The 26,342-nt window shown below is 46.6% G+C and overlaps 1 protein-coding gene across 10 annotated transcripts in view; it reads right to left on the bottom strand.

Annotated features, from left to right (window-relative positions):
- Nucleotides 1-26,342, bottom strand: part of LOC115475343 (copine-1-like) — a 167,184-nt gene that overhangs the window by 134,918 nt on the left and 5,924 nt on the right. For 3 of the 10 annotated variants that reach the window (XM_030210988.1, XM_030210985.1, XM_030210978.1), the window contains exons 2-3: nt 25,278-25,405; nt 11,906-11,995 (exon numbers count right to left, since the gene is read on the bottom strand). The exons of 3 other annotated variants lie outside the window; for them this stretch is intronic. The gene's annotated coding sequence lies outside the window, so the exon portion shown is untranslated. Of the gene's footprint in view, nt 1-11,905; nt 11,996-25,277; nt 25,476-26,342 lie in introns of all 10 variants that reach the window. 4 more of the 10 variants (XM_030210977.1, XM_030210979.1, XM_030210981.1 and 1 more) reach the window with 4 other exon arrangements.

The following is a 26,342-nucleotide window of genomic DNA, read 5'->3' as shown; positions in this document are numbered from 1 at the left end:
GGGGAGCGCTAGCGGCATTCCTTGCCGCAGCATGCTGTCTGAGAGCCACCACTCCATACTGAGCCGGGCCGCAGGGAGCCACGTGAGTCTGCATTGATAATCCTGAGAAATTGGAGACCATCGTTGAAGCAGGGAGCACTGCAGAGGTCTCAGGTGCGCTCTCGCCCAGGGCACCACTTCCAAGGTGGTCGTCATCGACCCTAACAGCTGGACAATGTCCCAAGCGTGGGGGCGAGGCATCCTCAGGAGCAGACAGACCTGGTTCTGAAGCTTGCACCGCCTTTGCTCGGGAAGAAATACAAACCCCAAAGCTGTGTCGAACCGGACCCCCAAATATTCTAGAGATTGAGAGGGGGTCGGGTGACTTTTGGCTATATTGACGACCCAGCTCAGAGATTGAAGTACTGAGATCACTCTGGCTGTTACTTGATGACTCTCCTCTGTCGAGTCCGCTCTAATGAGCCAGTCTAGGTACGGGTGAACCCGAATAACCTCTCGCCTGAGAAAAGCAGCTACTACCACAATTACCTTGGAAAAGGTTCGGGGAGCTGTGGCGAGAACAAAAGGCAAGGCCCGAAACTGGAAATGTTTTCCCATCACTGCAAACCGAAGAAACCTTTGGTGCGGGGGCCAAATAGGAATGTGCAAGTAAGCTTCTTTCAGGTCCAAAGACGTAAAACTCTCCTGGTTGTACCGCCGCAATGACGGAGTGCAGGGTTTCCATGTGAAAATGCCGCACTCTTAGAGACTTGTTGACTTCTTTTAAGTCGAGGATGGGCTGAAAAGACCAGCCTTTTCGCGGCAACACAAAGTAAATGGAGTAATGGCCGGAGCCGTGTTCAGCAGGAGGCACCGGGGACACCGCCCCTAGGTGAATCAAGCCTTGCAAGGACTCCTCTACTGCCGCCCGTTTGACGGCAGAACTGCATCGGGACTCCACAAACATGTCTCTCACCGGGGCATTGAATTCTATTTTGTAGCCATCTCTGATCAGGTCCAAAACCCACTGATCTGAGGAAATCTTGACCCACTCCTCGAAAAAGAGGGAAAGCCGTCCTATTGCAGGAATCTAGGAAAGGGCCGGCGCACCATCATTGAGAGGGTCGCCCTTAAACTCCAGGCCTTGAGCCGGTCGCTGCGGAACGCTTGTCCGAACGAAAGGAGTTCATCTGCTGAAAGCGGACACGAGAAGTGAACCCAGCAAAATGCCCCGGGCGGTACCTTCTAGCTTCACGGAAGCAAGGACTGTAAGAGGAGGGAACCGCCTGACCCTTGGAGAGAGGCCTCAGCCTATCCTCGGGTAAGCGCTGGGGTTTAGCATCCCCCAGGCCTTTAACAATTTTCTCCAACTCCTCACCAAATAGGAGAAGGCCTTGGAAGGGCAACTTCACCAACCTTTGCTTAGAGGCCATGTCAGCTGCCCAATGCCGTAGCCACAGATGGCGGCGAGCCTCCACCGCCATAGCCATCTGTTTAGCTGAAGCTCTGACCAGATCATAAAGGGCGTCAGCCAAGAAAGACAAGGCCGACTCCATCCATGGTGCAACCTCAGTAAGGGAATCCGCTCCATCACCGGGCTGTTCCACTGCCTGTTGCAACCAAGCGAGGCAGGCTCGGGCAGCATAGCAGCTGCATGCAGACGCCCGTAAGGATAGGCCTGAAATTTCAAAGGACCATTTCCTAGCTGATTCCAGATGTCGGTCCTGCATGTCCTTCAGGGCAACTCCTCCTTCAACTGGGAGGGTAGTCCTCTTTGTCACAGCCGTGACTAGGGCATCCACTTTAGGCACTGCTAGGTGCCAAATGCTCCTCACTTAGAGGGTATAATTGCCCCGGCGACTTTCAAAGGCCCCTCAGGGTCAGCCCATTGAGCTGAAATAAGCTCTTGGAGTCATGCAAAGGAAAGGCTCGAGCAGGTTTCTTAGTACTTGCCAACCTCGGATTACCAGAGGAGGCTTCGCCACTCCCAGGATCTTCAATAGAGAGAACCTGCAAGGCATCAGAAATAAGTGCTGGCAGCTCGTCGCGGTGGAAACTCCTCACCGCGGAAGGATCATCTGGATCCGGTGGCAATCCTGCACCTTCCTCTGGCTCTTCAGACCACGAGGGCCTGCCAGACCCCCTCAGAATCCTCACATTCCGACCACGGGGGGGGGGGGGGGGGGGGGGGAAGAGAAGGGGGGTGCGCCACTCTCTGAAGGGGAATTAACCCTTCTGCGCTTGTCTCGCAGCCAGCTGTCAGAGGAAAACGCGTCTGACGGCAATCCGAGGCCACACTCCACTGGAGGGGGAACAGATAGCAGGGCAGAATGAGACCCCTGCGGGAGAGCTCTTTTTAACATGAATGCTTTATGCAGCAGCAACACAAACTCAGGGGAGAATGGCTCTCCTTGGCCTCCCAGTTCCAGTCCGGGGATAGAAGCTCCCCTATTAGCCTCCACACGAGGCACCCCTCCGCATCTGCGGGGGTCGCGCCATGCGGTGTGTCCAAAATAGCACCTGCTGCCAGCTCCACTGAGCAGGAAGAAACATCGCTCGCCATGCTCGTGCCAGCCCTGACATCTGAAGAGCACGATTTACAGTGCTCTGCTGTGGATCTACGCTTGCAACAACGGGAACAGCGCTTAACAACCTCCGCAGCCATTGCCGAAAACGGCGGAAAATTCAAAATGGCGGATTCACGGCAAAAATGTCCCGATTGCGGGCCCTCCCTGGAAGAGCTACAAAACGCTCTTACCTCACCAGACCGAGTCCCAGAGCTCCGGTCTCACTGCACAATCAGAAGAAAACCTATTTTTATGGAATCACAGCGCCAAAGCGCGACGTGACTTTTTTTTTTTTTTTTTTTTTTTAACTGTGAGGAAAGTTAGAGGCAACTGCAATAGAGGAAAATTTCCAACTCCGGAGGATCAGTAGAGTGGGAAAGGCAGGGAAAGAACAAACCAATGTGCCTGCATCCACAAAGGAGAGTGTGGGAACAGACAGTGACAGGGCAAACCTATGTGTCTACGTCCACATCGGGGACCGGGTAAGGCAGGGAAAGGGCGAACCTATGTGCCTTTAAAGTGGAGCTGCAATAGCCCCCAACACCCCTGCTACCACTGGCCAAAGCACAGGAGCCACCCCAGGCAGATTTTTTTGAAGGAGCTGAATAAGCTGCGTCCACCCTGCTGGGGAGATAGAGAATACTGAAGAGGCAGATGGAGCTAGCTGGCCATGAGGCACTATGGTTTTTTAGTGCTATCTCCCCCTGCTGGTTGATGGACACAACCCATTCGTACTGGATTCATTTGTTTGATGACACTTTCAACCCCCAAAGGAAATTCTGGGTCAGAAGCCAGAATAACAGAACCCCCACCTTCTTTAAGGTCACAGGCAGCCTATCTGCAGTCATCCAAACCTCCACATTTATACAACCTAAGGCTGTCACACGCAGAATGCAAAATTAGTATTAACAGGCAATCAAAACTGATCATCCTCATAATGTATATTGCAACCTGGAGCTTATTAACAGACTGAAGATATGCATTAAACAATGATAAAAGGGGCCTCTAGACAACCAATCACTTTAACCTGTTGTACTTGATTCATCAAAATCAAGTCACAATCTTTCCAAATTTCCTTAGTCTATTAAATAAAATTTTACTGTAACAAAGCGGATTTATTGACACCAGAAAAATGTACTAAAAAGCTATCGTCAGTCTAATAAGCTCATAGTTAAGAAATTGAAGAATACATCTTACAGGAACCAGAGATCCTGTGTATGAATACCCTCTTTTCAGTGCCTCCCAGCCTCAAACTGATGAATCTTTCATGCACACCATTTAACGGGGGAGTCAATCCTAAAACTGCACCTGTGGACTCACCAGGAAAGCCATTTCCAGGTAAACTGTACCCGACAGTGGAGGTTTAATGAAAACCAATTCCAGTGCTTACATACATTGAGACAGTTTCTCGTAGAATCTGATGATTATGGAAAGAACGTGAGCAATGGTTGCTACACAGTCCAACATTTTGAAGACATCTCGGATTGTAGCTATGGAGCTGAATATCTTGCGCAACAAGGATATGGGATATGACATTCTATCGATGGGAAGGAAAATCTGAATTGACAATCAAGTAGGCCTATTATGAATTCCAATTACAGTGTTAAATTCAGGCTTTTTGGAATATTTTGTGTGTGTTATACTGCAGATATTCTACAAGATAAACAGTTAATTTTAATGCTGTCAGGGTTGTAGAATGCAAATAATCTTGTTTGCTTGATCACTGTTCTCCTTCGGTTTTGAAAGCTATGAAAGATCTAGTAGCTGATAAGTTTGTTTATATTAACAAATACTTCATTACAGGATTTGTTCCTAATTCCTTGAAAAAGGCAATTGTTAAACCTTTATTGAAAGCTCAGATGTCTAATGTAAATCAGGTCGAGAAGTACAGACCTCTCCTCACTACCGTTTTTAGCAAAGGCTCTTGAAAAAATAATTTATGATCAGTTTGCAGAATTCTTAGATACTGAGGAAATTCTTGACGTAAATCAATTTAGTTTTTATACACGTACACATCACTGTGTTTTCTTTTTTCATTGCTCCATTTTAACGGAATGCTCTTCCTCTTCGAGCCAAATCTTCTTTTAAACTGTTTATGGTAGCTTTTAGGACACACCTTTTTAAACAGGCTTTTTCTCTGGAATGAGCATTGAGAAGTATCAGATTCACTGTCACCATCCCCTGTTTTGCCTTTTTCCCTACTCTCCCAACCTCTCCCCCCCCCCCCCCCCCTTTAGTTCTACTGTGATTACTCTGGTTTGATCGCTTTACTCTCATCTCAAATGATGTAGTTCCTTTCCTACTATTTTGGATTTTAATTTAATTTGTAAACCGATCAGTTCTGCAAGTCAGCTTGGGCGGAATATCAAGTTTTAATAAACTATGAACTATTCCTGCTTGTCTGTTCCCAAGCCAGACCAAACCATAACTGCTTCCACCAGTCCTTAAAGCTACCAACCGTAATCCGCACACGAGGGCCCGAAAGAGGTCAGTTCAGAAAACTTGTCTGCACCAAACATGGCTGTTCCGGCTGTGGCCCTCTGCCTGACTTCCTGGGTCCCTACCAGGACCACCACCATCCTAGCTGCTCCAAAAGGAGAAATTAGGTCTTACCTGCTAATTTGCTTTCCTTTAGTCCCTCCGGACCGATCCAGCAACTGACTCGTGGGTTGTGTACTCCTTCCAGAAGGTGGAGACTGAGAATTGTGAATCTCGGGAGCCAATAAGAGCCCTAAGCCACTAGCCCCAGATTCAGTAAACAAGTAAAGCAGAAGAAGAATAAAGAACTTTCCCCCCGTCCTCTGTGCCACCGGGAACGTGAGCAGCCAATCCATATAAGGCAAGATAGCGACACCTCCGTGCCGAACTGCCCAATGGAAAAGAATTCCTTATTATATAATTCTTTTTTTTTTCTTTTTTTTAAATGCAAACAACAAAACAGTTCCAACTTTGACCCAAAAAAACCAAACATCATATGGAACAAGCAACACAGATATACACCGTACACAGATCTGGGAGGGATCTGGACCGATCCGGAGGGACTGAAGGAAAGCAAATTAGCAGGTAAGACCTAATTTTTCCTTCCTTAGCGTCCCTCCGGATCGGTCTAGCAACTGACTCGTGGGAAGTAACAAAGCAGTACAATTTAAGGGAGGGACCCCAGCAATCCTGCCGTGAGAACCCTTGCCCCAAAACCACTTCCTGATGGCACTGCACATCCAATCTGTAATGCTTCAAGAACGAATGCAAAGAAGACCAGGTTGCCGCCTTACAAATCTCCAATGGAGGCACCAAAAAACGTTCGGCCCAAGATGCCGCTTGCCCTCTGGTAGAATGAGCCTTGATCCCTCGCGGAACTTGCTTACCTGAAAGAATGTAGGCAGACTCTATCATCTCCTTCAACCACCTAGACAGAGTTGGCTTAGAAGCTGCCAGTCCTTTACGGAATCCCCCAATAAGGACAAACAAATGATCAGAGCGTCTGAAATTCTCTGAAACTTTCAGATAATGCCGAAGGACCCGTCTGACATCAAGAAATCGCAATCTCCGTTGATCCTCAGAACCTGATGAAGAACCTAAGACTGGCAAAACTACAGACTGAGAAAGATGAAAATGGGAAACCACCTTAGGAAGAAACGAAGGAACTGGCCGCAACACGACATGCTCCTTAGAAAACTCCAAAAACGGCGATCTACAGGAAAAAGCCTGCAATTCTGACACCCATCTGGCCGAAGCAATGGCCACTAAAAACACAGTCTTGAGAGTCAAATCCTTAAGAGAACAATCCGTTAAAGGTTCAAAAGAAGGCCTAGTAAGCACAGACAAAACCAAATTAAGATCCCAAGCTGGGAACACCACTCTCGAGGGAGGCCTCAAAAGACCTACCCCTTTCAAAAAACGAGAAACATCCGGAATGCTCGCCAAGGACTTGCCCTGTACGCGTCCCCGAAAACAAGATAAGGCTGCAACTTGAACCTTAAGGGAAGCGAGAGCCAAACCCTTATCAAAACCACACTGCAAAAAATCTAACATCTGTGGAACCGAAGAACGTAAAGGAGAAATATCTCGATCCGCACACCAGGCTTCAAAAATCCGCCACTCTCTGATATAATTAAGAGAAGTGGAATGACGACTGGAACGAAGCATAGTAGAAATGACCTTGGAAGAGTAACCTCTCCATTAATCGCGCCCTCTCAAGAGCCATGCCGTAAGAAAAAAAAAAAAAAAAAAAAAAAAATCGATCTGGATCTGGATGAAGAATCGGCCCCTGAACGAGCAGGCCGGGATGGTCTGGCAACCGAAGTGGAGGAGCATCCAAGAGATGCAGAAGATCCGCGTACCATGGACGACGCGGCCAATCTGGAGCTACCAGGATCACCTTTCCTGCGTGCGCCTGGATGCGCTGGAGAAGCCTTCCCAACAAGGGCCACTGAGGAAACGCGTACAACAGACCCCGAGGCCAAGGCTGGAGAAGAGCACCTATGCCTTCCGCCCGAGGATCTTTCCTGCGACTGAAGAAACGACTGACTTTGGCGTTGGCCTGAGTGGCTAATAGATCCATTACTGGCCGCCCCCAGTGATCTATTTTCACCTGAAAGGCCTGTGCTCCCAGAGCCCACTCTGCTGGATCTAGCAGGTTGCGACTGAGGAAATCTGCCTGCACGTTTTCTGTTCCTGCCACATGTGACGCCGAGAGAGCACTCAGATGAACCTCCGCCCAGAACATGATTCTCGACGACTCCAGATGCAACATTCGACTCCTCGTTCCTCCCTGCCGGTTGACATAAGCCACCGCGGTCGCATTGTCCGAAAGAATACGAACCGATCTGCCTTTCACTAGGGAAGAAAACGCCTCCAGAGCTAGAGAGATCGCCCTGGTTTCCAGGAGATTGATGGATAAGGACGTCTCCGACTGCAACCACTGACCTTGAGCAAACTGTCCCAGGCAATGGGCCCCCCAGCCTTTGAGGCTGGCATCTGTAGTTATCACTGTCCAGCTGGGCTGATCTAATGGCATAAGTTGGACGTCCTCAACCACCAAAACAAGCTGCTGAGCTTTGGCATCCGCAAAGGTAACCTTACATGAACTGGATCCGTCTGAGACCACCGGGACAGGAGCGAAGCCTGCGCATGTGCGCTCTGGCCCACGGAACCACTTCTATCGTTGCTGCCATGGAGCCCAACACCTGCAAATAATCTCAAGCACACGGGATCTGGTAGCGTAGCAAGGCAGAAATCTGAGATTGAATCTTGAGAATTCTCGCTTGAGGAAGAAAAATGCGACCCTGTGCCATGTCGAACACCACTCCCAAGTACTCCAGTGTCTGAGACGGCACCAACTGACTCTTGGCTGAGTTGACCACCCACCCAAGGGACTGCAGCACCTGAACTACTCGATTCGTGACCTGCAGGCTCTCTTGATACGACTTTGCTCGAATCAACCAGTCGTCCAGATATGGACGAACCAAAATGCCTTCCCGTCTGAGCGACGCTGCGACTACTACCATGACCTTGGTGAAAGTATGTGGCACCGTGGCTAAACCGAATGGAAGCGCCCTGAACTGAAAGTGCTGGACCAGGACTGCAAATTGTAGAAATCGCTGATGCGCTTTTCGAATTGGAATATGTAAATAGGCCTCCGTCAAATCCAAAGCCGTAAGGAATTCTCCCTTCCAAACAGCCACTATCACTGAGCGCAAAGTCTCCTTGAGATCTAGAATTGGCAGGATCCTTCTTTCTTTGGAACCATAAAATAAATTAATAACGACTCTGCCTGACTTCCGACGGAGGAACAGGGCAAACCGCCTGCAGCTGAAGAAGCCTTAACAGAGTGTCCCGAACCGCACCCGCTTTTAGCCGAGAACGGCAGGGAGACTCTAGAAAGGCATCGGAGAGAGACCGAGCAAATTCTAAGGCACACCCGTCTCGAATAACCTCCAAAACCCACTGGTCTGTAGTGATTTGGGCCCACCTCTGAAAGAAGAGAGCCAGACGAGCTCCCACTGGAACGAGAGGCAAGGCCCTGGCACCTTCATTGGGCTGGACGGGTAGAGGATCGAAAGGAAGAGAGGGAATCTTTACCTCCCCGGCGGGACCCGCGAAAGGACTGACTCCTCTGGAAAAAACGAGAGCGCTGCGCCGGAACAGCTCGGACGGGCCTAAAGTGACGGAAATCCCGACCTTGACCCCAACTAGAACCAGAATAGCGCTGAGAAGCTCTAGAACGATCCTCTGGCAGACGAGGCACCTTGGTGTCTCCCAAACTATTGACCAGCTTATCCAATTCAGGACCAAACAAAAAGGAACCCTGAAACGGGAACTTACTCAATTTAGACTTTGAAGCAGCATCCACAGACCAGCCTTTCAGCCACAAAGACCGACGAGCCGCGACTGAAAGAGCCATGGACTTCAACGACGCCCTCAACAAATCATACAAGGCATCTGCTAAAAAAGCGGAACCCGTCTCAATCTTAGCCACTTCCGTATCAACAGCAGATAAATCATCAGAAGACCTGTCTAAAACACGCTCAGCCCAACGAAAACAGGCTCTAGCTACCAAAGAACCACAAATGGCTGCCTGCACTGCCAGGGAAGAAACATCAAAAGTACTCTTCAACAAGGAATCAAGCCTACGCTCTTGCACATCCCGAAGAGCAGTACCACCGTCCATCGGAACAGTATTGCACTTAGTGACCGCCAAAACTACAGCATCCACAACCAGCACCTTGAGAAGAGATCTATCCTGTTCAGGAACCGGATAAAGCCGAACCATGGATCTAGCTAATCTAAAGGGAGAATCAGGAAAATCCCACTTGGCCTCGATAATATCCCTAATATCCTGATGCATAGAAAAAGTTTTCCCGGAGCGTCTAATTCCTTTGACCAAAAGATCAACTTTACGCACCTCAGGAACTGCGGAAGAATCTTCCTCAAAATGCAAAGTGTTGGCCACTAAGGAGATTAGTTCCTGAAGGTCTTCCTTATGAAAAATCCGCATCACCGACGGATCTTCACCTGGAAACACCGAATCTGACCCTGCGTCCACTGGACCAGATTCCCCCAGCTGAGACTCAGCCTCATATTCCTCCAATGCGGGCATATCCAGCTCTGGATCAGATACCTGATCTTCCTCTAGACAGTCCACCTCTCTAACTCGCTTGACTGGTCTGCGCTGGGGTGGAGGAGGATTCTCTGAAGCCACAGAAGGAAGTAACTGGGTACCAGACTGCTTCAAAAGAAAAGCCTGGTGCATTTGAAGAACAAATTGTGGAGGAAAACCGTCCTCCAGAACCCCAGATGCCGAAGGCCCTGCCACCGACTGATTCTCAGTGAAACTGACAGGCCGAAGCTCCGCTGAAGCAGACAAAATGGCCGCCGTTCCCGCCAAATCTGGAACACAAACTGGCTCTGAGGCTGTCGTCGACCGGACCGCCGCCGACGCACCCAACACCTCGTCCGAACTAATAGAACAAAGCGGCAAATCAGCTGATTCCACGGCGGTGCAGTACTTACAAGTGCCGGAGGATCCCACCCCCCAGCGCTGACAGACCTTACACCGGCGCAGCTTTTCAGCCATCCCATGGTCCGAAAATTGCAGAGCAGGGAGATCCTGCACTTTAAAGAGAACCACTACGGGCAAAACTGTAAAACGAGCCCAGTCTCCGAACTGCTGTGCCGTTTGCTGCCGGAAATCGACCTTCAGCCAATTAAAACTTCCGATGGACTTTTTTTTTTTTTTCAATTTAAAAAAGGCTACCTCTCCCGAAGCTTCAGTTCTCTTCCTCCGAAGAGACTGAGCTGGCCCCCGAAGGCAAGAATCTACTGCCGGGACTCCAGGAGGTATAGCGGGGGAGGGACCCGGTTACCCCTCGGGTGTAAACATCCCAAGGCTGACTGAGGTGTGCACTGCACCCAGTCACAACAGAGCCTGACTCCGGGGCACAGAGGACAGAAACAGAAACACAGGGTACAACCAGACCACAAATCCACTCTAAATATTCCACTAACAAAACCCCTATCTAGAAGACAGAGAAAGAGAGGAGACGAAAGACTCACCTCCTTCCACCTGCTGGAGACTGAGTTTACTGAATCTGGGGCTAGTGGCTTAGGGCTCTTATTGGCTCCCGAGATTCACAATTCTCAGTCTCCACCTGCTGGAAGGAGTACACAACCCACGCGTCAGTTGCTGGACCGGTCCGGAGGGACGTGAAGGAAGTTTGGTTTGAACAGCGAGGCAATACCCCTGCCTAAAAACTCCCTTGAAGGTAGGAACAGAGACCCTGTCCTCCCTCTGGAACTTGTCTAAGAGGGGAATGAGGGCTCACCAGTCAAAGATATTGTCCCTGGGAATTCCACCCCTCCCCTCAGCCCAAACAAGGGACAAAAAGGGAGAGAAATTGGAAGGAGGAATAGACAGGAAGCCACTCCCCTTGAGATCATGCCTCAGCTACAAGCAGGGACCTGCCACTGCTCTTCCCCAGTGCTGGAGGACCTCTGAAGCCTCCTCCTGTCCCCATGCAAGAGAAGGATGTGAAGAGAATGAAAACACATGTGAACTGCGCAAGATTTCCCCGGTGTAGCACTGGAGCTAAAGCTCTGAGCTGTAACAAACTGTGGACCCCCAAGGGCCTCTATTCACCATCCTGTAAGATCGCCTTTCTCCAGGAGATGCAGCCCCCCTCAGGTATGGGACCTTTATGTCAAAGTGCTGGAACCATGCTTCTCCTGGCTCCATTCAAGCAAAGATCAGTGCTCTTAGGGATCAGGCTACAGAACAAGTCCTGGGACTTGAACCCAGAGCCACCAACTGTAAGGTCACATAAAAACAACCTGCTGCGCCAGTTCAAGCTGCATCCATCTGCTGGAAACAGCAAATAAAATGTTCCAAGGATACACCATTCCTTATACTGGTAATAACGTCACTGAAGGCTCAGTGTTCTGTCTCCATCTGCTGGATGGAGATCATAGCCATTCGTTTGGACTGGTCTAGCTGGATAAGGGAAAGCAGCTATCAGGCATATACTTGCACCTGTTTTAACCATCCTAATCAACATAATATCCATCTGACAGCAACATGCGCTACATGCTATCACAGCAACAGGCATTACAAACCAGCTCCCTATGTTCTACTAACTGCAGTTGAATAGGCTGCAGGATACAGAAATCCAACTGGTGACAATTTTCAGAGGAAAATATAGTGCCAGTGTTAATCAATCATACCAACAAGGAGAAACATTGTACAATAAATCATTTTAAGTAGAACACAACTAAAAACTAATTCAAACACCCATGAATCTAGGGGGTCCATGTTTTGAAAGCAAATAATGTCATGAACAATCCTTTGATTCAAAATTTCTTACCTGCAAAAACAACAGATGTTTTCTTAAAAAGTAGCAGAGAAGACACCCAAGTCAATCCTGTGGGCAATCAATTAAAACCAACTTTAAAGACTGCAATAAAGAATAAATGGAGGCAAAAAATCAATGCAACATAGTAGCAACAGTCTACACTGGTCTGTTTAACATTCAAAGTTTGAGACTCACCACAGGTCATGCCAGCATTAAACATCCACAAACTATGAAAAACACACCAAGATACATTCCTAAACACTGGGTGGTTACAACTATCCTTTACTGAAAAAAAAAAATGTTGCCTTAAAATATCCAGAATTAAAGAACATGGTAGTAAGAATGCATACATTCAATATATAAGCCGCTTCTCCTTACCATAAGCATTCATAATCAAGTCATACTTAAAAGCCACACATATATGCATACATACACACACACACACAAACCCCTGCCACATCTGTGGTAGATTTATTATACCACTCTCTAATCACTGTACCTACAACAAGTGAATAGGCCCTTAATAATCATCTAGATAGGTCTCTGTATTTAAAACACAAAAATGGCCAACTTGAAACTCCACTGAAGGAGACAGCACCAACTGAACAAATCCACGACAATGGTGAACTTGTTTCGCCTAGCTGAGTCAGGAGGAAAGAACTGTTCAGAGAGAGAACCAACACTAAAATAGCGATGAGGGTTAAGTGACATCTCTTTCAGTGGAGTTTCAAGCTGGAGTTTGACCTCAGGAAAGATAAAAGTCACCCGAGTCGTCTGACCAGATAAGAATTTAAGTACTGTTTTTTAATAAGATCATAAGTATTACCGTACTGGGACAGACCAAAGGTCCATCAAGTCCAGCACCCTGTTTCCAACAGTGGTCAATCCAGGTTACAAATACCTGCCAAGATCCCAAAACAGTACAATACACTTTACGCTGCTTAACTCTGAAATAAGCAGTGGATTTTCCCCAAGTCCATTTTAATAATGGCATATGGACTTTTCATTTAGGAAGCTATCCAAACCTTTTTAAAACCCCACTAAGCTAACTGCTTTTACTGCATTCTCTGGCAACGAATTCCAGAGTTTAATTACACATTGAATTAAGAAATATTCTTTCCGATTCATTTTAAATGTACTACTTTGTAGCTTAATTGCATGCCCCCTAGTCCTAGTAATTTTAGAAAGAGTAAATAAGCGATTCACGTCTACCCGTTCCACTCCACTCATTCTTTTATAGACCTTTATCATATCTCCCCCTCTCAATCAGGGAAAGAGGCTGTTCAAGCAATTGGGGGGGGGGGGGGGGGGGGGAGGGGAAATTTAAGCACCTTAGAGCTGCAGAGGGATTCCATGAGGAACAAACCCAAACAAGGTGAACGGGCAAGACAGGTGGGGAGATGGGGACCCACACTCCTCGTGAGATCCCTCAGGCCCAAACCTAAGCCTCACCCAGAGGCACAATGGAGTGTAAGTGGGGGCTGTGGAGTCAAGCTCAGAGCTCAACCTGGTACGGTCCCAAGACTGACCTGGGAGTGGCCGCAAAGCTCGACCACACTGTGCAGCCATGGCCAGCAGAGCAGGGAGTTAAGTCAGGGACGGAGCACCACATCACAACCTACTACCTGTTGGAAAGGTAGAGAAAAATACTGGATTGTTCCAGAGAGCACCACAGATTATAGCTGGTGATGTCACTGGTTGAATTCAGTTTTCTCTACCTTCATCTGCCGGTGGGAAGCAATAACATCTGCTGGTTCAGAATAGTATAAGCAGAAATTAAGAAAGCCACCCTTAAGTACTTTAGAAATCTAAGATTGAAAATTTAAGTTAGAATCGAGGGTGACTCCCAAATAACGAAAAGTAGGGACAGCAGTGATCAGAAGACCATAGAGAACTGGGGTTATTGATGGTTGTAGTAGAGACCGGATCACCCAGCAGGCCACACAGTCTTATCAGGATTCAGAATAAACCTATGGTCTTCTAACCATCTAGCAAGGGAGACAAGACAAGACTGTAGAGGTCCAAGGACAATACAGGATGTAAAAAAAATATTAATAAGATGTCATCTGCATACAAGAAAGCTTTATTATGCGCCTGCATAAGGGGAGCTAAGGTAGATGTTAAACAGTAGGGGAGAGAGGGGAGTGAGAATAGAGCCTTGAGGGACACCACAGCTGAGAGAGTGCGAGGGGCTGAGGCACAGGACTGAAATTTAACAGTTAAAAGTATAGTCCTGTAAAAAAAAAAAAAAAAAAAAGAAAAGATGTAAACCATTGAAGTGACATACCAATCTGTGATTACCATGATAACAAAAGCAAATAGTTTACCAGATCAAAGCCAGCCGAGAGGTCTAATAATACAACTCGAGTACTATCACCACTATCAAGGGTTGCTTGCAATTCAATGACAAAAGCCACTACCACTGTTTTTGAACTATGATACTGGTGAAACCCAGTGTATCTGGGATGTAGAACTGAAGATTTTTCTACGTGTGACGGGAGTTGTTCAAGGACTACTCTTCCAAGTAATTTTGAAAGAAAGAGCAGATCAGCGATTGGGTGGTAATTAACAGGGAGCAGTGGGTCCAAGGATGATTTCTTCAAAATTGGACGAATTACTGCTTTCTTCCAGGTCAGAGGGACTGTATCAGTTGAAAGACTGAGTTGAATCATTGCAAATATGAAGGGGAGGAGTTCTTGTAGGGTAGATGTCAGCCAGGAAACTGGAATAAAATTCATTGTGCAAGATGTGGGTCTCATGTGGGATAGGATTATTGGAAGAGATAGCAGAGTGAAAGCAGACCAGAGTGGAAGAGATATGGGGTAGGAGGAAACAATTGATAGGAGGCGAGTTGGACAGGTCATCATTTAAAGGCAGTGATAATCTGGACACACTGAATTTTCTGAAACAAAGCAATCTGTTAAGGAGTCTGCCAGAGTGTAATTAGCAGCAAGTGAATTAAGTGGCTTCTGAAAAACACGTAAGGTTATTGGGGAGGGGGAGAGAGACACCAAATGGGTTAGAGGATGCTTTATTCGAATTAGAATAGTTGTTTGATTTAGCTTGGTTCAAATTAAAATTGTAAGAGCGAAGTTCAGATTGGCATTGCTTCTGAGCTTCAGCAGTGTAATTTTTCCACCAGAGGCATTCAAAGTGTCGAAGTCGACATTTATGTAATACTAGTCCATAAAATCAAGGGGTTCAAGTATGGAAGCGCAGCAAACTGGTCCAGAACTTACTTTACTGAAATCTCCCAACATTGGGTTTGGTCATCTAATGGTAAAGTATTAAAATTCATGAGAAATATATGGGCTAGGAATGGGCAGGTGTGAGGATTAACATGATGGAGCTGCCTAAATTGATGGGGAAGAAGGGACTGAAGTCTGGGTTCAATGCCACCATCATCACTAGGTTGGTGGGTAGTCAGCCAGAATGTAACAGACTAAGTAGTGACCTGATCAACAGAGCAGAGAAAAAGTCAAGAGAATAGCGAGCAGTGGGTCCGGAGAAAAAGAGGTCCAAGATACGGTTGGCCTGGGGGGGGGGGGGGGGGGGGGATATATTGAGAAGTCCTAAATCTCAAGTAGCAGAAAGGAAAACACATTTCTTAAATGTCTCCAATTATCTACATGAATGCTTGCCACTTATGAGCAGATTAGAAAAGCAGATAGTTGTAAGGAATAAAGGGACTCTCATAAATTTGGGCTTGTAGACAGAGGATGATAAAACAAGATATGGAATAGAAAAGGTGCTGCGATATTGAGTACTTCCAGTAAGTGAAGGCTGACAACAAAGTTTGAGCTTAGAAATGAGCCAGAAGAATCACTAGGGCTCCCCCCCACCACAAAAGTTTGGGAAGAGTGAAAAGTCTGGAATCCCACAGGAAGGCATTGATAGAAACAGGATACATCCCCTATTCTGAGCCAGGTTTCTGTCAAACAAAAGGACCCAAGGTTGGGTCAAGAGGAGCAATTCATGGAGAACAGCTGATTTGCAGCAAACAGAGTAGAGGTTGAGGCAGCCAATAGAAACAGATGTACTTACAGTTACAGTAATACTGAACGCTGCACATGTAGTCAGGCAGTGGTATAACAGATGGTCAAACTTGCGATGGGGATGTCTCAAATTCTAATAGAATTCTTATTTGTATTTCTGCAATATTTTTGTAATCTGTTTTGGATCCCAGGAGAGATGGCATTCTAATGTAACCTGTATTCTGCCTCATACCAAGAACATGATTCTTGTCTCAACCGAAATAAAGAACTAACATCTCAGCCGAATAGGCTGACCTTTGATGAAAATGCCATATAAAAATGGCGGCAACAGCTCACCCCTTAGAGAAGAATGAACTCCAGCAATTGTTAAGTAGAACCAGTACCAGTCTGCGATCCAAGAATAGCAAAGAGATCAAAAACAAGTGTGGGATTTTTTTGTGTTGCAATCATATCACATGCTATGAGTATCTCAGAGAGAGAGGGAAGAGACCTTTAGGTTGATACCAAGTAAGATGTCAGTTTGCAACATTTACTTATTTAGTTGAAACATTTCTAAACCATACTATCCATTAAGTCCTAGGCAGTGTACTTCAGGAACATATGCAATAAAAGACAAAAAGCAATGTTGGATTGCTGGTTTGATCAAATATTGAAAATGAAGGAGAAATTAGGCCTTACCTGCTAATTTGCTTTCCTTTAGTCCCTCCAGACTGGCCCAGCGACTGACTGATGGGTTGTGCACGCCTTCCAGCAGGTGGAAACAGACTTCTGACTCATCAGAGATAGCCAATAAGAGCCCTTGCCAGACAGTAGAGTCCAGCATTCTCAGTCTCCAGCAGGTGGAAGGTGGTGAGCCCTGTCAGTCTCCTCCTCCTTTCTGTGTGTAAAAAACAAAAAAAACAAAAGCAAATAGAATTATTATTTAGATTAATGTTTGGTTTTTCTTATTTTCTGTGCACCTACTGTGGAGGAACCTTGTGGAGGTAGTAGTCTGTGGGGGCCTTCAGTTGCCTCGGGGGTGTTACACCCAGGTGGCTGGGTCCCTCCCCTCCCCCCCAATCCTCCCTGCCTGTTGTGATCCAACGCTGTGGGTATTTTGGCGACTCAGACTCTCCGAGGGAAGAGATTGAGTCAGGGAGAGGCAGCTGTATTTAGTTTAAAAAAAAAAAAAAAAGACGCTGCTGTGACCGGGCTGTGCAGCTCTTTTTTTTCGCTGCCGCATTTCTTTCCCTGTCAGCCTTTTCTATCTGGGAGGCATTTAAAAAAAAAAAAAAAAAAGCACGTTTTGCAGGGAACCGGGTGGTCAAGACGTCCCTTTTCCGGTCATGTCAGAAAAATTTAAGCGCTGCGCCGTTTGTCAGCACCGGGGTGTAGACAAATCGGGCCGCTGTAAGTACTACACTTGTTTAGACAGCGCTTCTGTACCGGGTCCTGTGGCGGCGAGTTCGTCTGATTCAGGGGGAGTTGATGCTGCGCTTCCCTCTGTTTGGCAGTTTCCCGTTTTGCCGGGAACTACCGCCATTTTGCTGCCCCCAGCTGATCATCGGATTTCTTGGTCCCCTTCGCCGCTGCATTCTCAGCCGGCCAGCGTTTCCAATCTGCCTGCAGGTTCTGGGGAGGCCTTTCTCCCAGAGTTTGTTTTACAAATGTATAAGGCGTTTTTACTGAGGCAATCAGATCTTGCTCCTTCCTCTCCAGCAGCAGGGCAGAGCCAAAGTTTGCAGCTCTCGGCAAAAAGGCCTAGAACGTCTTGTGAGCCTGAGGATTTGGATCTTGATCCAGATTTCACCATGCCCTCTGGAAGACCAGGCTTTGCTCCAAGGGGATCCTTTTGAAGATCCTTCCATCTCTTTGGAGACAGACTTGGATTCTATGATCTCTGGGGAGGATTCCAGTTCTTCGAATTTTTCATAAGGAAGATCTTCAAGATTCAATTTCCCAGGTTTCATCTACTTTGCACTTTGGTGAAGAGGAGGAGTCTCCCCCTCCGCAGCCTCGTAAAGTGGATCTCCTGTTGAAGGGAGTTCGCAAGCCAGGAAAGATGTTTCCCATGCATCAAGATATCCGGGACGTCAATCAGGCTCAGTGGAATGCTCCAGATTTGGTTTTCAGACCTGGAAAATCTATGGTCCGTCTTTATCCAGTTCCTGAAGCGGACAGGACCCTTTTAAAGACTCCGGTGGTTGATGCTGTGGTCTCCGCGGTTACAAAACGCAATACGGTACCGGTGGATGGAGGTTCGTCGCTTAAAGACTTACAGGATCGCCAGCTAGAGTTTTTACTCAAGGGTAGTTTTGATGTCTAGGCTTTGGCGGTGCAGGCTGCCATTTGTGATTCTCTGGTGGCTAGGGCATGCTTTCGGTGGTCTGAAAGGGTCCTAGACCGACCTTCGGATGATTTGGCCTCTATTGACGCTGAAGTGGCGAAGCTTGAGATGGGCTCGGCCTTCTTAGCGGATACTTTGTATGACTTAATTGAGAGCGTTGGCTAAATCTATTGCCTTAGGAGTGGCTGCTAGGAGGTCTCTGTGGCTGAAAGGTTGGTCAGCAGCTGCAGCTTCTAAATCTAAACTCAGTAAATTTCTTTTTAGGGGCTCTCTTTTGTTTGGCGAGGATTTGGATGAATTGGTTCGTAGTCTGGGAGAGTCTAAAGTCCCTAGACTCCTGGAGGACCGGCCGAAGCCCTCAGGTCGCTCTTTATTTTCGCTTCGTGGTTGAGGGCGTGACTTTCGATAATCTCGGCCGGGCAGGTCGGCTCTGGTTCAGCGCTCTCGTTTATTTCATAAGCACATAAGTATTGCCATACTGGGAAAGACCAAAGGTCCATCAAGCCCAGCATCCTGTTCCCAACAGTGACCAATCCAGGTCACAAATACCCAGCAAGATCCCAAAAATGTACAAAACATTTTATACTGCTTATCCCAGAAATAGTGTATTTTCCCCAAGTCCATTTAATAACGGTCTATGGACTTTTCCTTTAGGAAGCCTTCCAAACCTTTTTTAAACTCCGCTAAGCTAACCGCCTTTACCACATTCTCTGGCAACAAATTCCAGAATTTAATTACATGTTGAGTGAAGAAAAATTTTCTCCGATTCATTTTACGATGGCGGCTTCGTACGTCCCATCTATCCAGAGGCATGCTGCTGGATACTCCACAGTGGACGGTGGTTACGACAGATGCCAGTCTGAAAGGCTGGAGAGCTCATTGTCTGAGCCAATATGCACAGGGGCTCTGGTCACCGGAGGAGGCGACCAGTTCCATCAACCTCTTGAAGCTGCAGGCAATCCGCCTAGCGCTCTGGGCCTTTTCTCCCCTGCTAGAAAGCCAGGCGGTGCGCATCATGTCCGACAACGCCAAGGTGCTGGCTTATGTCAATCATCAAGGAGGGACAAAAAGTCCTCCCTTGCAGCAGGAAGCTGTGCTTCTGGACTGGGCAGAGTCCCATCTGATGGCCCTGTTGGCGGCTCATGTAGCAGGAGTGGGAAATGTACAGGCGGATTTTCTCAGTCGCACTACTCTGGATCCCATGGAGTGGGCTCTAGGTTCAGACGCGTTCCAGCTAATCGTGCATCGCTGGGGTCTTCCAGTACTGGATCTTTTCGCCTCAGAAGCCAACGCAAAGGTCTTGAAGTTCTTCAGTCGATGGAGGGACCCCAAATCACAAGGAATCGATGCGCTCCTTCAGCAGTGGCCAGAAGGTCTTCTCTATGCCTTCCCTCCGTGGCCACTGTTGGGTTGCCTGATCCAGAGCGTAGAGGCCAACAGGGATCGAGTGATCTTTATAGCCCTGGACTGGCCGCGCAGGCCTTGGTATGCCGATCTTCGCGGTCTGCTGGTCGGGCCTCTACGATTCCTGATCTTCCCAGAGTTGTTGATTCAGGGTCCTGTTTGTCATCCAGACCCCGATCGATTTTGTCTTACGGCTTGGCTATTGAGCGGGCGCGGTTGACTAAGAGAGGTTACTCGTCTGGAGTGATTTCCACTATGCTCAAGTCTCGAACGTCATTCCACTTCTCTCAATTATATCAGAACATGGAGAATTTTTTAAGAGTGGTGTAAGAGCGCAGGGGTTTCTCCTTTTCGCGCTTGTTTCGCAAATTCTGGATTTTTTTGCAGCAGGGGCTTGATAAGGGGTTAGCTTTGTCCTCGCTTAAGGTGCAGGTCGTGGCTTTAGCTTGCTTCAGGGGTCGGATTTTTTTTTTTTGTTACATTTGTACCCCGCGCTTTCCCACTCATGGCAGGCTCAATGTGACTAAGTCCCTGGCCTCTCATCCAGATGTTCTCTGTTTTCTGCAGGGGAGGGGGGGGCGAGTCTTCTGCACCCTCCTGTGAGGTGTATTTTTCCTTTGTAGGATCTCAATTTGGTTCTTTCGGCTTTGTCTCATACTCCCTTTGAGCCTCTAGTTTCCTGCACATTGAAGGATCTTACTCTGAAGGTAGTTTTTCTCGTGGTGATTGCGTCAGCTAGGAGAGTGTCGGAGTTGCTTTAGCCGGTTTATCGTTTCTTGAGATTGCAGCTGTGATTCTATGCATCTTTATTGTTTAATAAAAAAAAAAAAAGTTTTTCTTTGTTATGCTTTGATGCCTGTGGAGAGCGATGTACTTCTGCCATGTTGCACAGGTTTTTCATGTCTCTGGCTGCTCAGGTTCCCAAGTGCACAGTATGTTTGAGGTCCTTTTCCTTTCTTCTTCTTTGCTACTGTATACTATCTGGCAAGGGCTCTTATTGGCTATCTCTGATGAGTCAGAAGTCTGTCTCCACCTGCTGGAAGGCGTGCACAACCCATCAGTCAGTCGCTGGGCCAGTCTGGAGGGACTAAAGGAAAGCAAATTAGCAGGTAAGGCCTAATTTCTCCTTCATTTTCAATATTTGATCAAACCAGCAATCCAACATTGCTTTTTGTCTTTTATTGCATATGTTCCTGAAGTACACTGCCTAGGACTTAATGGATAGTATGGTTTAGAAATGTTTCAACTAAATAAGTAAATGTTGCAAACTGACATCTTACTTGGTATCAACCTAAAGGTCTCTTCCCTCTCTCTCTGAGATACTCATAGCATGTGATATGATTGCAACACAAAAAAATCCCACACTTGTTTTTGATCTCTTTGCTATTCTTGGATCGCAGACTGGTACTGGTTCTACTTAACAATTGCTGGAGTTCATTCTTCTCTAAGGGGTGAGCTGTTGCCGCCATTTTTATATGGCATTTTCATCAAAGGTCAGCCTATTCGGCTGAGATGTTAGTTCTTTATTTCAGTTGAGACAAGAATCATGTTCTTGGTATGAAGCAGAATACAGGTTACATTAGAATGCCATCTCTCCTGGGATCCAAAACAGATTACAAAAATATTACATACAGAAATACAAATAAGAATTCTATTAGAATTTGAGACATCCCCATCGCAAGTTTGACCGTCTGTTGTACCACTGCCTGACAATGGTGCAACCAAAACTATAAAAAACACTCTTCCACGATTGTATGACTGCCCTATTATGGTGCCAGCATTTGATCATTACCAAGTGTAACCTGCACAGAGTGGCAGGTGAACCCTGGCCGCCTTACTGGGTAGACTACATGGACCATGTGGGTCTTTATTTACCATCATATATTATGTTACAATGTTAACTGAAATAGGTAAAAAGTGGGATGTTTGACCACGGAAATACAAATCCTGGAGACAATATCATAAAAGCTTCTTTATTGAAGAAAAGACTCGACACAACTGTTGTGTTTCGGCCTACAGGCCTGCATCAGGAGTCTCCCACTATGACGTAGCGTATATGAATCTGAAATGCCTGAAACACGATTTGGTCCGTGGTCTTTTTCACGTTCCATGCTGCGCTCCTAGTGACCCGCTACGGACAAGCTTACTACGAAAGGTCTTTTTCAAGACCACTTTTGTAATATAGCCAATCACTTTACGTTTGGTTCGTCACACGGACCAAATCGTGTTTCAGGCATTTCAGATTCATATACGCTACGTCATAGCGGGAGACTCCTGATGCAGGCCTGTAGGCCGAAACACAACAGTTGTATTGAGTCTTTTCTTCAATAAAGAAGCTTTTATGATATTGTCTCCAGGATTTGTATTTCCGTGGTCAAACATCCCACTTTTTACCTATTTCTGTGTTTTCCCGTGGGGCGTTCGAGTTCTCCGCTTGATTGCGGATTTTTTTTTTTGGACAATGTTAACTGAAACCATCTACTCCATACAGACTCACAATTGCATCATCCAGCGTATAAGACAGTAGTAGCTGTGGGAATGTAGTGACTAGCAAAAGAGTAGACATATCTTTAATAATGAAATGCAAACCGAGCTCACCTGATTAAATACAGGGACCCTGCCACTGACCCAGCACCTGCAATTAGTCACAAGCCCAAAGCAACCAAATTTTGGCTTGAATTTAAAAAAAAAAAACTCCAACAAAAGAAGATTATCCTTGATTTGATTATGAACCTCGCCCTCAAATATCCTCATATTTGAGAGAGAAACTAGCTTGCTCTTAGACAGGTGAACACTCAGCAAATGGATCACAGAAAGAAGGAATCAGGTTGTCAACTCCGTCTCTTGTTTAGTAGTGGCCCAAAATAGCTGGTCAAGCAAATATATACTCCAATACTCTCTAAGTATTAAAAAAAACCAAAAAGCAACAACAACAAAACAACAACAAAAACTACCTAGCATCACCTTGCAGGAAGTCAGGAAGAAGCTGGCGAACTAAAGCTATGCCCAGAACTGGCAACGCTGACTCAATATGGAGAATGCTAAGAAACAAGTGAAACGGTTGAATCTGTAGATGACACAAAAACATTCAAAGCAATTACATCACAAAGAAAACTGAGGAACTACTGAAGGGCCTTACCAGACTGGATAAGCTGGCATCAAAACCTCAGACATTTTAACAAATGATAAACAACATAATAATATAACCAATATTATAACCAAAGTGATTTACAAATTACATTCCCTGTCCCTAGTGGGCTCACAACTTAAAGTTCTGTACCTGGGGCAAGGGAAGGTTAAGTAACTTGCCCAGGGTCACAAGCAGCCGCCGTGGAAATCAAACCCAGTTCCTCCGGTTGTCTGCCCACTATACTAGGCTACTCTTTCATTCCAAAAAAAAAAAAAATCTATTCTTTAGAATCTGCAGGGTGCAGACTAGTAACCCAGGCTACAGATAAGATGCTGAACTTGATGTACCTTAAATCTGACCTAGGATAATACTGCATGTTAAATTAAAACAAAAAGTTTGAGAGCTTTTTATTCAAAAGATCTTTCAACAATAGCTTTAATTAAAAAAAAAAAGGGTACCTATCCTTTAACAACTGCCAACATATGCATGCAAAAATACTTTAGAGATACTCTGCATGTACAAAAAAAAAAAAGAGAGAACCACTAGTCACTCCACCTAACTATCCCCATTTTCATAAGCAGGTCTTCAGTCTAATTATCTGCACCATCTCCCTTTCTCCCCATTTTAAATTCACAGAGACCTGGAGAGTGTTGTTAGTGAGATCCATTTTCTCTTTTCCAGAACAGCTTCTTGAACTCATTTACAAGAATACACAGCAGATAAAATATATCTTAGTTGACCAACATGTCTTATAATCTACTCAAATTATTTCTTATACAAACTTACTACTATTACGTCTTATTTCTATAGTGCTGTTAAACGTACACAGTGCTTAAAAAAAAAAACAGGGCTGTGGAGCTGGTACACAAAACTTTCAACTCTTGACGCCTCTATTTTTCTACTGTCCACCTCAGACTCCTAATGACATTAGGCTTTAAAGTTTGTCCTGGATCTAAAGTACCGGTAAATATAAATTACAAGGAAAAAAGGCCCGTTTCTGACACAAATTAAACGGGCGCTAGCAAGGTTTTCCTCGGAGTGTGTGTGTGCCTACCCCCCCCCTCCAAGTTCCTGGGTCCAGCCGCCCACCCTCCCACCCAGTTCCAGGATCGTTGCCCCCTCTCTCCCTCCCTCCCAGTTCCAGGGTAGTTGCCCCCTTTCTTTCCCTCCTCTCCCCTCGCCTCCAGCCACCCACCTGTAACATTGTGAAGCTGACTCCGTGGCTTCAAGTGAAGGGTTCATAATTTTCGTCAGGTTCATCACTCTTTGACTATCTCTGTCGGCCCCGCCCTCGCGCCTGATTGGTCCGCCGCCTTCGACGTCGAAACGTGATGATGTCTAGGACGTCAAAACGCGATGACATCGAGGGCGGCAGACCTATCAAAGGCGCGAGGGCGGAGCCGAGCGAGATGGTGACAGAGCGACGAACCTAACGATCCTTACGAACCCTTCACTTGAAGCCAGCTTCAGAATGTTGACGGTGCCTTTTATTATAGTAGAGATAGTTACCAGTACTCTAGATCCAGGACAAGAGAGACCGAGTGTGAGAGTGTACATACATATATATATCTTGGTTTTTTTTTTTAACTAAAATTTAACAATCAAACATATAAAAGGCGAGTGTCTTACTCACTCGCAAATGCGCAGTAGAGACTTCCCTCTCTGCCCCGCCCCTGCATCAATACGTGATGAGGGGGGCGGGACAGAGCGGGAAGTCTCTACTGCGCATGCCTCAGACGTTCTCAGAACCGCTCCGCCCTCCCTCCCCCCGAGGTCACTGCTACCGCTCCCCCCACCCGGAGTCGCCGCCACCGCCGCCCCTCCACCCGGCCCAGCACTGTCTTTCTTATTGAACTTACATCGCACCACGCAGACGCAGCAGGCACATCAGCAAAGCTGCCGTCGGGACGGGCTTCCTTCTCTGCCTGTGTCCCGCCCTCGCCGTGTTACGTCACACAAGGGCGGGACACAGGCAGAGAAGGAAGGCTGTCCCGATGGCAGCTTTGCTGATGTGCCTGCTGCGTCTGCGCGGTGCGATGTAAGTTCAATAACAGACAGTGCTCGGGCCAGGGGGGGGGGGGGGAGCGGAGCAGCGGTGACCTCGGGGGGGGGGGGGGGGGCTCGGAACCCCCCATTCCAAAACAAGCCCGTTTACACGGGCTCAACGGCTAGTATAGTATATATTTTGAAGTTGAGTCGGTACTTTTTTTACCAACTCCACAACCCTGTTAAAAACTGGGCACATACAGTGCCTTGTAAAAGCTTTCCACTCCTGTAACATTTTTCATATTTTCTTCTTTCTAAAAAATACAACTCAAAATGTAATAAAGTAGGAGGTTCACTGATCTACACAACATATGCTATACTTTCAACATGAAAGACACGCTTATAGGAATATTCAAAACTAATGAAGAATAAAAACTTTAGAGGTCTTGACTGCCTAAGTCTTTACACTGTCACAGAAAACTCAAAGTAGCTCTATTTCTAAAAACTGCCTCAACAAGGCTCATTAAGTTAAACAGAGCGCACCTGTATCCAATCACAGTAGCAGAGCTGATCTGACGACTCCAGGATGAAGAATCAAGCTACTTCTGTTGTATGAAGTTAATTTTCTTACAGCCGTCCCCAATGTGCTTTGGGTAGCATCAGGTACATCACTATAAAGTGGGAACAGTGTAGCATCACTAAGATATCATTCCAGTCAGGCTGTCCCTCCAAAGTCAGAAGCTGCAAGTTAAGAAAACTGCTAAGGGAGGTCACTATGAGACCCAAGATCACTTTACATGAACTAGTCTCTCTAGCAGAGAAAATTTCAAGATTATCCCACAAATATGGCCTGCATAGAAAAGCACTCAGAGTATCAAATGTCTGTTTCAGTACTGCAACCAGCCCGACATCCGATTTGGCCATGCTGGTGCATTTTCTGCTGAAACAAACTCCCCCATCCCCAACCAACTGCGTGACCACTATCTGCCCTCCTCCACCTATAGACCCTCCCCAGACCTACCTTAGAAGCCATTGTGGTCTAGTGGCAGAAGTAATCCCTAGTTGCTCCTGCTAGCTCTGCATTCAAAATGGCTGCCACTGGAGGTCCAGGCACCATTTTGAGATTGGAGCTGGCATAGGCAGGAGCAATTGGGGGATCATTAGAACACCAGGGCTTCTAAGGCAGGCCCGGGGAGGATCTACAGGTGGTGGTGGTGGGGGGAACATGCCACTCCAGTTTCGGTCATCCTCTAACTTAGTTTCTGTGATCCAATGAGACCAAGTAAAACCTTCTAGTTTCAATGCTGAGAAGTGTAAAACTTACCACCATATCACCCTACTAACACCATCCTTTACAGTAAAGCAAAATGGTGACAGCACTATGTTGTGGTGAGGCTTATAATTATCAACAGAAAAAAATAGATGATGCAAAGTACAGGTAGATCCTGGAGGAAAACAAATTCCGGTTTGCCACAGATCTAGAACTGGAGAGAAAATTCAACAATGGAGCAACTATACCTGAGCATAGAAGCCAAACTCCAGACCTTAATGCAACACAAAATCTCCGGCACGACTTGAAGGCTACAGTCCACATTATCTCAATCTCCA

Source organism: Microcaecilia unicolor, chromosome 8 (genome assembly GCF_901765095.1).
Source record: "Microcaecilia unicolor chromosome 8, aMicUni1.1, whole genome shotgun sequence".
Lineage (NCBI taxonomy): Eukaryota > Metazoa > Chordata > Amphibia > Gymnophiona > Siphonopidae > Microcaecilia > Microcaecilia unicolor.
Note: the sequence above shows the minus strand (reverse complement) of the source record. Positions and strands in the feature narration are given on the sequence as shown.